Raw genomic sequence first — 15,111 nt, 5'->3', positions numbered from 1 at the left:
ATGTGAAAGACAAAAATGTATGAAGCCCGCCAGTTCCAGTGTGAGGCCACATTCAGCTAAAAGCATTCTAATATTAATGATGATGGCTGGGTTTAGAACTGTTTTAGACCACTGCAATAATTTTCATTTGTTTATGAGGCTGCGAAGAGAGAAAATGAAATTGGTCTGTTAGTGCTGCACTCTGCTTCCTCCAGGCATTGGGCAGCATGTGTCCCTTTTCCAATAAAAACATAGATTTCCCTGTTTCTGTGGGTTGTGTGCTTTCCTCCCTTCCCTTTGCTGACATTTGGCACAACTGCCTTACTTCTAACACGTTAGAGCATAGATGCAATTTTTTAACCAGGAAAGTAAGGAGAAAAGAATTTGCTTAAGCTTATTTTTATGCTTAGAGGAAATATAAAAGACAAAGCGTTCTATGTTTAAAACTACAGCATATGCAGCTTGTGTGCACATCAGAGAGATCCCTACAAAGCAGCACACGCAGATACAAGATTATACAGAAGAGAGAGACAGATGCAGATTTCCGCGCAGAAAATCTCTTGTGACTCCAAACGCGATGGATATAAAAATTAAAAAAAAAAAAAAAAATCGCGCTGTTGGGTAAGAATGGTATCAACGTACTCCAACACCCCTGTGAACTTGGAGAGGCCCGGGACCACGGCCTCGGGGAGCGGTGATTTCATAAAGCGGGGCAGTATTTCTTTCCAAGTACCCGCCACTTTCCCGCAGGCAGCGGGAGCGCGGTGACCTTCGGAACGCGCTGTTCCCCCGCACGTCCCCGCCGCGGGCCGAGGGCAGCGCTCTGCGCCGCGGCGCCGCCCGCACCTGCGCCCGGGCGGGGAAGCGCGGAGGGAGCGCGGCGGGCCGGCCCCACGGGGGTGCAGCGGGGCCGGGGCTCCCTCCGTCCTCCCTCCCTCCCTGCCTCCCTCCCTCCCGCGGGGGCGGTGCGGCGGACGGGGCGGGCCGGGCCGGGCTCCGCCGCCTCCCGCCGCCGCGGTGATTGGCCCGGCCCGCCCCTCGCCCCGGCGCCCAGGCCACCTCCCTCCCTGGCTAAAGCGGGCAGTAGGTGAGGGGAAGGCGGCCAGACGGGAGCATGGTCGCGGCTCCGCAGCAGCTTCCGCCGCCGTGCCGCGCCTCCCTGCCCGGCCTCCAGCGCGGCTCCCGGCGCCCGCAGCCGCGCGGGGCTCTGCGTTAGCGGCGGAGGCTGCGATGCACAAGCTGCCGCCTCCCGCCGCCGCGCATCCTCCCGCCGCCTGAGGACGCGGCCGCCTGCGCCCCCGCGGAGGGAGGTAAGCGGCGCGGCGGTGCCCTGCGCCCGCCGAGCCCCCGCCGCCGCCCGCCCGCCGCGCCGGGCATCGCGGGGCTGGGGCTGCCCTGCGCCTGCGCTCGCTGCCCGCATTAAAAACTTCCTGCGTGCCTCCCCGCTGCCTGGGGGTGCCGTGCGGAGGCCGGCGGGCCCTCAGAATGTCGCTGTGATGGTTTGGGTTTTTTTCCGGGATTTTTTTTTAATCTTGGCGTGGGGGTCTCCGCCCCCGCCGCGCACCCACAACTTCAGGCGCTCGCTCGGGGAGCGGCGGTGGCCGCGCAATTCCTTCCCCACCCCCCCAGTCCCGGGGGCGGCGGTGTCCCCGCAGACCCCCATCCCTCCGGGGGCGGCTGTCCCGGTGGATCCTCCATCCCATCCCCGGGCCCGCTCCCGGAGCCGCCGCGGAACTGCCTGGCACGGATCGGCGCGCACCCCGCAGGCAGCCTGCTTCCCTCCCTGCCTGCTTCCCAAACGCCTCGGCCAGCCCCGTCCTCTCCCTGTGCCTGGCATGCATTCCCGTTCCCCTTTCTCCCTGTCTTGCTTCTCCACATCCCCACGCGTGATACATACGAGGAACTTTTCAGCACAGTATTACTGAAAAAAAAAATATATATATATATTTGTGTGTATATGAATATTAAAACATTTTGTACGATTCCCATGCTGATGACATGTCCTCGCCGGTGTGAGGTTTGTTTGGCTGCTGCTGTGCTTTTCCATTGATGCTTTCCTTTTTTTTTTTTTTTTTTTATTTCTTCTTCTTTTTTTTTTTTTTTTTTTTTTTTTTTCTCCCCGAGGGTTGTTTTCCTGTAACTTATCTCCGAACCCGAATGCTGCCTGGTGCCGTTCGAAGCACAGAGTTGCATCCCTTGGGTGCCGGTTTTCGGAAGGTCTGGCTTAGGCTGGGAGGGAAAAGCTACTTTCTGTTTTGACATTGAGTGGACGTGGCGAGCTGTCCTTGTCGCGTGAGGATGCAGGTCTGTGATCCCCGGGATTTTGGGTTCATGTCTCTGTGCCTTCCCGGAGGATGGAGGAAGGTCTGGAGGGACTTCTGGAGATGGATGGTGGTGTTTGTCGTACACTTCATAAACAGTGTGTGCTCATCGTCTCCAAGATTATTTTATTTTTCCTCCTCTGCTCTTATTTATTAAACTGAAAATATCCATTGAACGCTGGAGACAGATTTATCTCCTCACCACAACCAAAAATGATGGAGCCCTGGTCTTGTAGTTGGCTGCTTATCTTTTGTTACTGTATATGAAAACTGCATAGAAAAAAATACAGCATTCTGGTAACTAGATTAAGGGGGATTTAATCACTTTTCCATCAATGAAGGAAAAAGCCATACATGTTTGCTGCAGGCTTATTACTTGTTTAAATGGAAGATTATATAGAGCATATTTCCGATAAATGAAGAAACTTTCTTTTTCCTGGTAGTCTTGAAAACAGCTGAGCAAGTGTGTGTGTGTAGGCATGTGTGAGTCCCTTGCACCGATTTAAACACGTTTATCAGGTTCTTCTTTTGAGGTGCTTTAAAAAACCCAAACTACTGTAGCTTTAAGGTGACTGCAGATAACAGTATTGTTGTTTCTTATAATTAGCAGTCTGCTGAAACTTTAAATCCTCCTTGAAAGATAGGATCTGTGTGAGAAAAGGGGTAGTGTTCCATAAGCTTTATTATTTTTTTATTATTTTTGCCTCCAAACCAGAGCAACAGTGTGTCTATTATTGTTGTATTCTGGCTTAAACTACTAATAGCTTTATTTTTTTTCCCATGTGGAGAAAAATCAAGTACAGCAATATTTTACTGTGACATTTATCTGCGTCAAACTTAAGTTATGCTCGGGAGGTTGTTTAATCTTCTCTGAGTGATGTTCAGGATTGTGCCTTTTTGTTTGTTTATTCTTATAACCTGTTCTTATTGTGTGTATTTCTAGAAGTTATCTTCTGTTTAGGACGAAATATTGGAGCTATGCAAATAATTTAGTGACCCAACCAGAATGAGACTTAGCCTGCATATGTAAACTGTGCTTTTCATTGCCTTGTTTTGCATAGCTGTTTTTTCCCCATAACATCCTTGTTGATATTTCCTAATAATGCCTATGGTATTTTAATTGAAAATTAACATTTGGTGTTTAAATAACTAACTCTTCGCAAAAATTAGGGTATCACTGTGATTTATTTAAAAGTAGAAAAACATCCTGTCATACCAAGTACTTGTCTTGCAAATAATGACCTGTAAGACTTAATTTGGATGAATTTCTGTTCATGTTCATTTTGCATACAATGAAGGGTCTTAAATGAATTCTGAAATTCAAACTGGGCTCTTGGTCTCAAACTGCCTGACTTTCCTGCATTTGTTGTCTCCAGTAGCTTATGAAATGTGTGCACAGTGTGTCAACCTTTCCCTTAACAACAAAACCTATGAGCAAATGTTCAGTGTGAATTATATTACGGAAATAAAATATTCTATAGTTGTCATGGTTACAAATAGAGGCAGGGTTACTGGTTTTCATCTGCATGCTGGGGAGGGGGGAAATCTAGTTTTGTCACTTTTTAATTACGTTTCTATTGAGTGATGGTCATACTTCAGATACCCAATATATTAAATACATGGCACGGTGAATTAGATTTTGTCAAAGTCTTGCTGAAACGAAACAAAAAGTAGTGGTGTGCAGGAAGAAACCCTTGTTCATTTGTTTGGTTTTTTTTGGTTTTTTTTTTTTTTTTTTTTTTTTGAAGCAGAAATCTTGAGGGAAGAAAATAACCAGCTCTGTTTTGTCTTGGTTTCTAGATTAGCATGCTGCCGGCATTGCTGCTCTTCTTCAAACAATAATAAAAAGTATATAGTGTGTATGTTGACTGGAAATCTTCTCAATGAAAGGAGAGGAAGGCACGGATCTAGGAATTAGATGTGATTTTTGGGTTTACTGAGCGCTGTGTCTGGTGCTATCACTTTTAGCGCCTGTTTGCAAGCGGAATTCATGATGCCCAGGTTTGCTGTGATAGTCTCTCCGGTGATGTTGCCCTGCTCCTGCACGTCCTCCTCTGCCAGGTAGCGATCCATGGTGTCCCTGGGAGCCGCTGGGCTTTGGGCTGTGCTGGCAGCCACCAGAATCGGGACCGGGACTGTTTGCAGTCCTTGGCGCTTATCCCAGTGCTGTGTCTCTCCTTCTCCATGCTCATCTGCAATTCAGTCTTGTCCACGCCTACTTGTTTTCCTGACCTTTTAATTTAGTTCCAATACCTGATGGACCCAGTTCTTCTGAAGCAGAGAAAAAGAAAAAAAATAAAGGACCAAAATAGTTTCTTTTTCCTTCTCTTCTTGCCTTTGTGTGCTGTGGTGGAAGCTCACACACAGCATTAGGGTGGGAAAAGTACCCCATTATCTGTAAATGGAGAGTGAAATTCCAGGCTGTCCCACCTTGTTTAACCCTTGTAACTTGCATCATACCCCTATTGTGCAATTTATTTGTAATCTTAAAACTTATTTGGAGTTTTCTGTTGCACTTTGTAGTTTTGGTCTCTTTAATATTTTTGTTGATGTTTTCTATCATCCCTTCTTTAGACTGAGCATGGTCTTACTTGAGTTCTTTTAATGACTTACCCACTAAACTCCGTGGATCACTTGAATTTGCTGCTGTAGGCTATGGACCGAGGGAGCCCAGACAGCTGAGGGCCTGATCCCAAAGCTGCTCTATTTGCAGAGCCTCAACTTTATAGTGCAGCACTGAAGTCTACATCATCTTCAGATCACTAATTCTTTGTGCTGCAGTCGAGACTTCTAGCTGGCTAAAAATCTCAACATGGGTTAGTGACTTACTTAGTCCTTCTGCTTTTTTGTTTTTCCTTCCAGATCTCACATTTTGCACGGTTTGCTGATTCAGTAACCTTAAATATGATGTAGTATCATTAGGTTCTGTGATTTGTGTATCTAATCACTTCCTTAATGTACTCACCTCTCTGCAGAAGAACGACAGTGTGAAGCCTATATCCTAAATCCCATAAACATACAAATAAGATAAGGTTTAATATACCTGCAGGTAACTGATTTACTGCATTAACCCTTTATCATATTTTTAAAATAATTCCTCTTCTTGTTTTATGTTGGCTTACCCAGTGTGGAGAATGATTTCAACATCGCTCTGTGCAGATAACTCTTCCATAAAGTTACTTGTAGGAAGGTGGAGCTCCTATGTGGAGGCTTAAGATACTCTTCCCAAGAAGTAAACTGCCAACAGCAAATCCGAGTGTGAGGCTGTATGAAAAATAAACAGCTTTGACATGCTTCTGTCACTTCTGTGTTTCCTTTGTTACCAGAAGTACAAAGAACTCCTCCTCAGCTATAAAGACATTAAAAGGAAATAGATTAGAAATCTCATATGGGAATGCCTTTTCTGTCAGGTTTTTGCAAATCAACAGTGTGTCCCAGGGTGTGAATATGCATCGTGTACCTGGTAAGGTGAAACGACCTGGTGCAAGAGGTGCCCAGAAGCCTTCCTGGTGCTGTTGTTATGCAGCCAGTTACCTCTGTGCTGTCTTGACCATCTGATAAATGACAGTAACTGAATTCCTAGTCATACTCTTCCATAAATAATTTTATGTTGTAGATTAGAATATGTGGAACATGGGACCATTTTGTCTAATTTTTATGTGCTGCTTTCTTTTTTTTTTTTTAATCTACGATGCTTAGGTATGGGTTTTCAGATATTCACAACTTGGATTTTGGCCATAATTGGTACTAACATCAGAAAAACACAGATTTTTTTTGGTGGTCTTAAATTTCAGGTAAGGTATAGTGCTGGCTTGCAATATTAATGCTGATTCTGTGAAACAGTCTGCTGAAATAAAGACTTATTTTAAAATGAACTCAGTGTTCCTTTTGTAGCATTCTGTGATTTGTGTTTTTGTTTAATTCCCTGCCATCCATTACAATATGCTATATGACATGTGATGTCAAGTGCCAGGATTTCTGTTCAGGTTTGGTTTTTCTTGGGTCAGTCTCCAGTTTTAGAGCTCTACATAAGAACAGGTATTACACAGTTTGATTGGGAAGCAGATTATATCTCGAGGTGTGCGATGGAAATCCTTCAGTGCAGCAGTTTGCAAGAAAATCTGCCACTGATAAAATTCCTCTGCAACACTGCTGTTAACTAAAAGCTGTTAAGTATGTTGTGGCAGGAGTGTTTCTTGGACTGTCAGTGTCGTTGAGAGATACTGTGAAGAATCCTTCAAGCTGTTACAGAGGCAATAACCACGTTCGGTAGCAGGACTCAAGTTTAGAAGATGCTAATTTATTGAGCTGGACTCTATTCATATGTCTCTTCATATTTTTGAATCTTGGAGACTCATTATCAATCTCCACTCCTGTTGTTTTTTTTTAAAGCCCCCCAGACAAACCCAAAAACCTCCACCCCAAACCCAAGATTTGCATGACAGTGCAGACTTCAGAAATCCTGAGTTTAAAGTGTGATTTAAGGCCTTTAGCTTCAGAGACTTCCTAAAGTCCATGCTGATGAGTAATTAATATTTAAATCGGATAATTCTGCTCTAAGATCTGTTTTGTCAGACCTTGTTGTAGGATTTTGTTTTTGGTCTGCAAAAGCAGTGTTGGTGGATTTGCAGATTGCAGCATGCTATAGCTGCTCGGAGAAAGGTTTATTTTCTAAATCTGAGGCTTAAACATGCTTTCTCCCTTAATTAGAGGGAGAAGAATTTAAATGCAGTTAGTTTTTCCAGCAACAGGTAAACCCCAGATCAAAAGGAGAGGTGAAAGAGTGCAGGAAGCTCATTGCAATAATCACACGACATGGAATAACTTTAAAGTGGATGCAGCTGTGTTTACCTGTGCTTTGAAATCTATATGTATTGCAAAGTTCGGTTGATTTGTAGCTTGTTGAGCACCTGAATTCATTAAATGATTCCTAACATATTGTGTACTTCAGAAACTTCATTTTTCACTTTCTCTTGATTTTTTTATTGTCTCTTGCCTGCCAAGGGTGGAACAATGCCAAATTGGAACACTTCATATTACAAAATGTTGTTGGGTATATAAATGTCTGGAAAATACTTTTGAAACTATATGAAATGCTGTAGAATGAAGTTAAGCAGTATCTTTTTAAGCTTATTCATTAACTCTTCATAAAGTTTGGTAGAGCAGTGGCAGACAAGCTGCTAATTTTATATGTAGTTTCTTATGTTCTAAAACAAGCAGTAGAGCACAAAAGTATACGTGTATGTGAAATATATAAACTATTTCAGCTGTATTGACCTATACACAATGAAATGGCTTCTTGACAGTGCCTATATTCCTAAGTGCATCCTTAATATGGGATGGCTCAGTAGAGCTATTTAGCATGGTGTTTGTGCTTGGATTATCAGGGCCTGGAACACTGATGGCAGTGGAAGTTGGTTCTTCTGGTTGAGGCTTTTTTTCTTTTGTCCTCTTACTGAGTGGCTTAAAAAAAAAAACAACAAAAAACCCAAAAAACTAGTTGGAGTCTATAAGGCCTAACTGTGAAGACTCCATGATTGAAAGAAGGAAAAGAATAGAAGGAACACTTTTCCTAAAATTTTACTGGTAGTCACTGGAGTAGGGAGAAATTTCCGGAAGGCTGAAGTAAGTGGCTGCTTGATTATACTGGTTGTATTTTAAAGGTTTTATTTAAAAACTGGATCATATTAATAGGTACTTCAAAGATGCACCCTGTTTCTTTCTCATCATATCTTCTCAGTTGGGGATAGGAGTAGGTGCAACAAAGCTTAGCCAGATGTTCCTCATGACAGTGGACTGGCCTGCTTTCCCCCCAGACAGTGAACCCACTCTCCCCAGTTGTGCAAACAGCTCAATAGATTACATCTGAAAAGCCTCTCTACTACCACAGACACTTTGCAATCCATCCTACTCAGAGTAGAAAAATACCAGATTCTCTAAGGGTATTGTGTGATGAGAGGTTATGAAAAATGCTGTGCCTTCTTTCTGTAGAAGGGCACAGAAAGTGTGTGACTAACACTCCCAGGTCATCTCTGACAGACTTGCTAATAAAATGCAAGGCAAAATGTTAAATGTACTGCACTGCCCTCTTTATTATGCTATTTTTGGCTGATCATATGAGGAAAGTATGTATCACTTAAACAAAAGTCACTGTTCTGTCTTCCCTTCTTTCTCTCCCCCACACTGTTTCACATTTCTAAACATTGAGCATACCAATCAATATTCCATTAAGAGGAGAATTAACTTGGGAGAAGCTTGCATGTATTTGCATGTAGTAGCTTATTTCTTGGTCTGTGGCTTTGTGTTGCCTTTCCCCAGTGTCATATTTTCTTTTTTTTTGTTTTTTAAGAACACTCCAAATATTTATTCAATTACTTCTAGTAATCTAGTAATCTAGATTTGCCATACCCCATCTTAATTTTGTCAATATGAATTGCTGGTAGAGCTGTCTGCAATGCCCTGCTTGCAGGCAACATCAGTCAAATGTTTGTAGTTACCTTTTTGCTTCTGTTTTACAATAGCTGGGCATCAAGGTACTAGGCTTCAGATCAAATGTTGCCCCCGGTTACACACATGTAGTTAACAGAAATCAATGTTGCATAGGCGTAAATGAAAGTTGGGTTTGATCTTCGGTGAGTTAACTCTTATCTCTTCTACACTGATGCTAGTCTAGATTTTCTGCAGGCTGGATTGAATGCCCATTCTCAAATTCAGAATTTGTGAGGCTTTGGCTGTCTGTGCCAACATTTTATTCCTTATGGTCTTTGCATGAGACTGAAAGTAAAAACCTCCCGCTTGCTTTCTGAGGTCTGAGCCTTAAGACTGCAAACAAATGTAATGAGATGTGATTAAAAGCTGCCTGTAGCACATGAGTGTGGGTTGTGGCTGCCTGCGACCTCCTGGGGAACCTCTCAGTTGATCTTGATGTGTGAATTGTCACAAGAGCTGCTGAACTGTGGACCAAATCCCGATCTAGTTAACACCTGTGGAGCTGACATATTCCAATATGTATCTGATGTTGCACCATGCTCCTCTACCCTGAGGAACAAATCACTTGTGAAATTCAACTGTGAAGGTCTTGAGGTTGAAGGAAAAGTTTGCAAATCTCGGTAGATGACAGCAAATGCAAGAGAGGGGGAAGGAAATATTTGCTAGTTTCTGGTTTGTATGGTCCAGCTGCTTCAGTACCCTTTCTTCTTTACCCTCAGTTCATTATTATATAAAATGGACCGAATTTGTGCTTGGTCCAGATCTGTGCAGTCAAATGAGGTTACATTTGGTACCCCGAAAACATTAGATAAATTTTCTACCCGCTCTTTAAGTTTATTGAACCTTTGAAATAAAGCCTTCTTCCTACTACTTCCTTCCTTTTTGGAAGGAAAGTGTATAGTTTCATGATTAAACTTCTGGGCAGTTTGAGTTTTGAAACATCACAGCCTTATCTCTCTGGGCACTAAAAGGCAATGAGAAGTTGTGGCCAATATTTGAGTTACTCGGAGGAGGAAAAAAAACAGCCTAGAAATGGTATAGGAAGTAAGGAAATAATAAGGCTTGCTTGAAGTCCCTAAAATGTGAGATTGACTTTAAAAGTGGTACTTGGATACAGAACTGCAGCCAGAGATGAAGAGGAGACTTATGATTGCCCTAATACTCTTTATTTTGGTTTATTTGTTTTTCCTCTGTCTCAGAGAGAAATTTTGAAAGCCCATTTGTGTGTGTATAGGGTATGTTCTTGGTAAAAAAGAAATTGAAGCAAGTTTTCCTTAAATTCACTGTTTCAATATCACACTTGAGCAGTTCACAGCAGCATCCTTCAAGCCTTCTAAAAACTATTCTTAGACAAATATTGTTGTTGCTGCAGCTAAGTTACTGAAGTATTGTATTTCAAGAATAATACAAGTAAAACAAAAAAAAAAAAACAACCTTTGTGCCATGCTGGCATCTTTATTCAAAGAACGGCATACAGCTGCAGTGCTCTGATGGCAGAATTGAGGGAGCGTGGGCTGGAGATCAAGAATGACTCCCAGTTGGGTCGGGTTGAGAGGCTTAAACAATTTTATGATGGAAGTGCAGGTGCAGCTTGAGCCCAGGCATCTCCTGCTCGAGGCGATGGCTAACCAGGGCATCATCAGGCATTGATCTGGGGAAGCCAGGAGGCTGGTTAGACTCCTGCTGGAAGTCCTTGTTCACAATTTCCTTCCCATTTTTAGGCTGCACTGTTTATCAGGCAGTTATTCAACTTTAGGAAAACATGAACAGGCTCAGAGTTCCTCAAGATATTTACTAAAATGGCATCACACATGACTTAATTAAGTCTTTTCCTGTCTAAATGTTATCTTGTGAAATTAGAATCTATCAGTTCATGACTTCCAGTAGACCAGTCATCTGTTGGATTTGACTATAGCCACTTCAGGGCTATAAGTGGATAAGTTAAATGGATAGTTTTACTCTAGAAAAAAAGCACGAAACCCTTATTTTTATGTAAAAAAAGATTGCAAACTTAACAACAGTCAGAACTGTTCAGCCTTGGGCCATCTTGATTAGAAAATTGAAAGATTAAAAACCTCAAGATTAACCACCAGGATAAGATCCAAGAAATGTCAGTGCTCGTTTTACCTAAATAATGTTAGTTTTAATTTTAGGCAAAAATTTAGGATTAATGCCTGAGCATTGTATTGTATATAACTATTACATGCACAAATAGACCATTTAATCTTGGCTTGCTATATCTAATAAATATGTTTCAATGTATCTGCAGTCAACATAATGTTCAGAGGCTTACAAGAATGATTAGCAGAAAGCTCATACAGGAGAACACCAAGTGACAGCATTGCTCTGTGAAACGCATGGCCTCTGTCTTCAGAAAAAAAATGGTAAATGTAACTGTGAATCTCTGTGTGGGATGTTGGCCAAAAAGAATTTTACACGAGAAGTTTGATATTAGCCAAGCCCAGAGCAGGTTCTAAGCATTGGTATCTGACCTGTCTGCCACTGGAGAGGGAAGGAGCTCTATACAGAGCAGGGGTGCAGGACTTAGATAAAGGCACGTGTCAAATAAATGAGTGGGTTTTTACAGCGTTTTTTTTCCCTTTCTGAGGGCAAAATGAGGGCATGAATGTTAAATCACATAATTTCTTTATACCCCAGAACAAATTTGAGAGCAAAGTTTTGTTGCCCAGAAACATCCAGAAAAAGACAGAAATGCTTCACACTCTATGTATGGTGGAAAGTTGCAAATATTTTTGCCATAAAGCAACAGTTAACTGCAAATTGTACTGTGGAAGCTGGAAACAAATACCTAACCATCCTGATGAACCAAGAAAGTGCCATATTCTGTATGAAATGGAAGCACAAAGACCTTCCAGGGAACTCTGGAAAGCAGTGGAATTCTTCCATTTTCCTTCATGTGACCTCAGTGTTCCAGTCTGCCTTTTTATTGAGCTGCCACTCTGAAGCTTTGCTGTTGCACACACACACAAAAGAAAAAAAAAATCCCTAGAAACTGTGTGGGGTCATCTTGAGTTCTGTGTGTAACTGCAGCTTTTTTTGGCTGCTTTAGGGTCAGGCTTGGGCAGCCCCATCTGTCTGGTAGCTCTCCTCTTCCAGTGTGGCTGGTTTGCCAAAGCAGTCTGCTCTCTATATATATATATATTCTCAGAGTAGCTGTACATGCACTCTGCTCCCAAGTTACTGCATTAGCTCTTCTGTCACTGCATCTTAAACCTTTAGCTCTCTTTTTTAGATTTATCTTGTGTCAGATTAATGAAAGCACCACCCACAATTATTGAGCATCTGAAGGATAAAACACATCATGTTAACTTCAGTTTATATTTGAGTTTTTTTTTTTTTCAATCTTTGATTTTTCTGTTGAGGCAATAAACTCTTCTGGAACAAGGACTGTTATTTTTTTGCCTGTACAGTCAGAGCTGTCTCCCTAGTTGTGCCTGGTGCTCTAACAGCACAAAAATGATTCATAAGCTCTGAAAATGCTGTTCTTCTCCACCCCTCCTTTCTCCAGTTCAGTCGACAAAGATTCTGTTATGCTGAGATGAAGCAGAACTTACTGTTTCTCTTAATTACTTATTTTTTAACGTGAATATACATCCTGGAGAGGTAAAATGAATGTTACAGAATGTTGTGATTTCTAAAATTATTTTCATAGGATTTTAAAAAAATTTTGAGATTATTCTAGTCCAGAGATAGTGAGCAGTAAAACAGGCTTGTTAGTCAGGGGTGTATCTGTTTCTTCTGTAAGGCAAGTATGTGCTTTGTCTCACTCCATTAAAAATAGTAATCCCAGGAATATGTTGAAGGCTCCAAACTATTTTGGAGGTGGTTGTTGATGTAGAGGTCCACAGTCACGCCCACCAGAGGGCATTTTATCACCAGTTTCTTGGGGAAAAAGTTTTTTTCCTGAAGTCATGAATAAAATAGTAAATATTGGACGGGAAAGCAACGTATGAAACATTGTACAGATAGCTTTTTTGTTTATATATAAATACATATGCTTATTTCCTGGCTGTATTTATATGTAAATAAGTAATGATGTCGGCTTGAATGGTTGGGTTTCCCCTCTGCTTTCTAAATGCTTTCTAATTTTACTTAGGGATAATCTGGGGAGAAAGGAATTCCTTAAAGCTCTCCCACAGCTGGTGTAGCCATCGCTTCCCAGGACACTGCCCTCCCTAGCACACAAGTGCGGCAGATGCTCTGGATGATTGCAGTGTAGCCTTGCTCCCCCTCTCCAGGGCACTCGGAAGCAGAGGCTGCTGTTCAGGAGCCCCACTCATTTAGGAGGCTGGAATTTGTGGATATAGTTCATAGCGAAGCCCCTGGATCTAAAGGAAGCACTTGGCAGCTGGGGAAGTGTACATCTGCCAGATGGACCTGACATCTTGTGTTTGGCAGCAGTTAATGCTAAGGCATGATATGCAAAATACAAGGATGACAGCTAGGAAATGAATTTTTATTCTAAAAACTGTGTTTTGATTTTGGTTTTTGCTTTTTTAGTCATCTATCTTCCATTATGAAATCAAGCTCTGCAGGAAGGGGAAAAAACCATCTGCTCCTGAAAATACCTTTTCTGGCCAATTTTCAGGGTGTTTCCTCATGAAGCTGACATCTCTGCTGAAGGTTGGGCTGCCCTAGTTCAGATGTGTGACCTTCGTCGGCCTGATACAGAACATAAAATGTGATTAATTCCCTTCGATTCCCTATGGATAAATAGATTCTCTCCAGCAGAGCCCCTGTGACTTGTTTGCAGCCTCAGCAGAGGCCTGGGGTCATCTGAGACCAAGCTGCAAAGCCGGGCAGGGCTCTGAACAGCTTGTGCTGGGACATGCAGGCAGGGCAGTGGTAAAAGCCTTTCTCTTTGCAGGACATTCTGTGTCTGTGTGGGATGTGCTCTGAATGATTTGATTGGAGATTTGGTGACTTTGTGATCTTTGAGGATCTGGCCCTTATCCGCAGAGGACAGTGATCTTGTTTGGGATGAAGGGAGGCCAAGATGCAAAGCAAGAGCGTAGTTCTTTGGAGCACAGCCTCTGGGCAGGTCCTGCAGTGGGGATGGATGCCCTGTCTGTTTCATGTGCTCCTAGTGGGGAGGCAGAAGGTGCTCTGGCATCCCCTTATCCCAAGGGTTTCATGGTGCTCTGGTCTGAATGCTTTTCTATACAAAATAGGGTGAAGACCCTCAAAAATGGTGGCTGGGGGGCTGTGTGGAAACAATTGCTCAGATCTTAAAATGATTGCAATGTAAAAGTGAGGTGAAGGATTAATCACGATTAGCTCTGCCTCATCAGCAGCAGGCAGTCTCCTACTAAACCACCTCGATGTTTTTCAGCCTCCTTTTTCAGATGATATATCCTTTAGCCAGGAAATATTTTTTCCAGCAATGTTAGTGTCTGTGCAAATAAATGACCTATAAAAGAATTTTATTAATTCTCTAGGACTAAAACTTTGAATAACATTTTTAGCTAGATAAATTTGCTTTCTAGAACTGTCCAGATGATTTGATAAAGACCTATGTCTTTGCCACCCTGTCATCACTGAATTTAGTAGCTTAATATCTCCAAGGGTTGTAAAAGATACCTTGTGGTTAAGAGTTTGAGGGAGTTGTGGGGGTTTATTACTATTTGAGGACTCGAGTGTAAATTAATGTTAAAAGGACTGTGGATGTGATTCTGTATCTTGTCTCCTTGGGTTTTAATTTTGCCTGTGGTGATGAGCTGGACCATGTATAAGTGTGAGGACCCAACTGTAAAGACTGAATTGAGGGAGTGTTGTCATAGTGGGTGAGTTAGTCTGCTAAGAACTTTGCCAGTATAAAAACCCCCAAACCTGTTAGGGTAAAAAAAAAAAAAAAGTAGATGGCAGCACTAAGCTGTTCTGAAGGAGAGAGAATTTGAAGGTGGGAAAGATGAAAAAGCCTGTTAAATCTGCAATTATTGCAACAGTGCAGATCTCCTGCAACATGATAGCAACTCATATTAGCAAAAGAACCTTGCAATCTGGTTTCCCTGCTGTTACGCTGGAAGTAGATGTTTCTGCTTCTTCTCATTTCATTAGTAAGGACCATGTGAGGTCTCAGTGTAGCTCTGAGCTAAAACAAGCTCACATCTAGATTTCCTACAGAATGACTTAAAGATTTGACCTGATGGCTGTTTGTATCTTGCTGCAATTGTATCAGAAACAATTCCTTTGCTTCCAAAGTATGTTCAAAGGCATGTGTAACTTCCTCATATTTTCACTGAGGCATGTAGGTCTGTTGCAAAGTTCTGAGTTATTTGTTCTGTTAGTAGGACCACATAGC

The 15,111-nt window shown here is 42.4% G+C and overlaps 1 protein-coding gene across 4 annotated transcripts in view; it reads left to right on the top strand.

Moving 5' to 3' along the window:
• Nucleotides 1-1,042: 1,042 nt before the first annotated feature.
• Nucleotides 1,043-15,111, top strand: part of KLHL29 (kelch like family member 29) — a 390,113-nt gene continuing 376,044 nt past the window's right edge. For all 4 annotated transcript variants that reach the window (XM_068183349.1, XM_068183350.1, XM_068183348.1 and 1 more), the window contains exon 1: nt 1,043-1,289. The gene's annotated coding sequence lies outside the window, so the exon portion shown is untranslated. The remainder of the gene's footprint in view (nt 1,290-15,111) is intronic.

This window comes from Anomalospiza imberbis, chromosome 3, assembly GCF_031753505.1.
Source record: "Anomalospiza imberbis isolate Cuckoo-Finch-1a 21T00152 chromosome 3, ASM3175350v1, whole genome shotgun sequence".
NCBI classification, from domain to species: Eukaryota; Metazoa; Chordata; class Aves; order Passeriformes; family Viduidae; genus Anomalospiza; species Anomalospiza imberbis.
The sequence above is the reverse complement of the archived record's forward strand: the minus strand, read 5'-3'. Positions and strand labels throughout refer to the sequence as shown.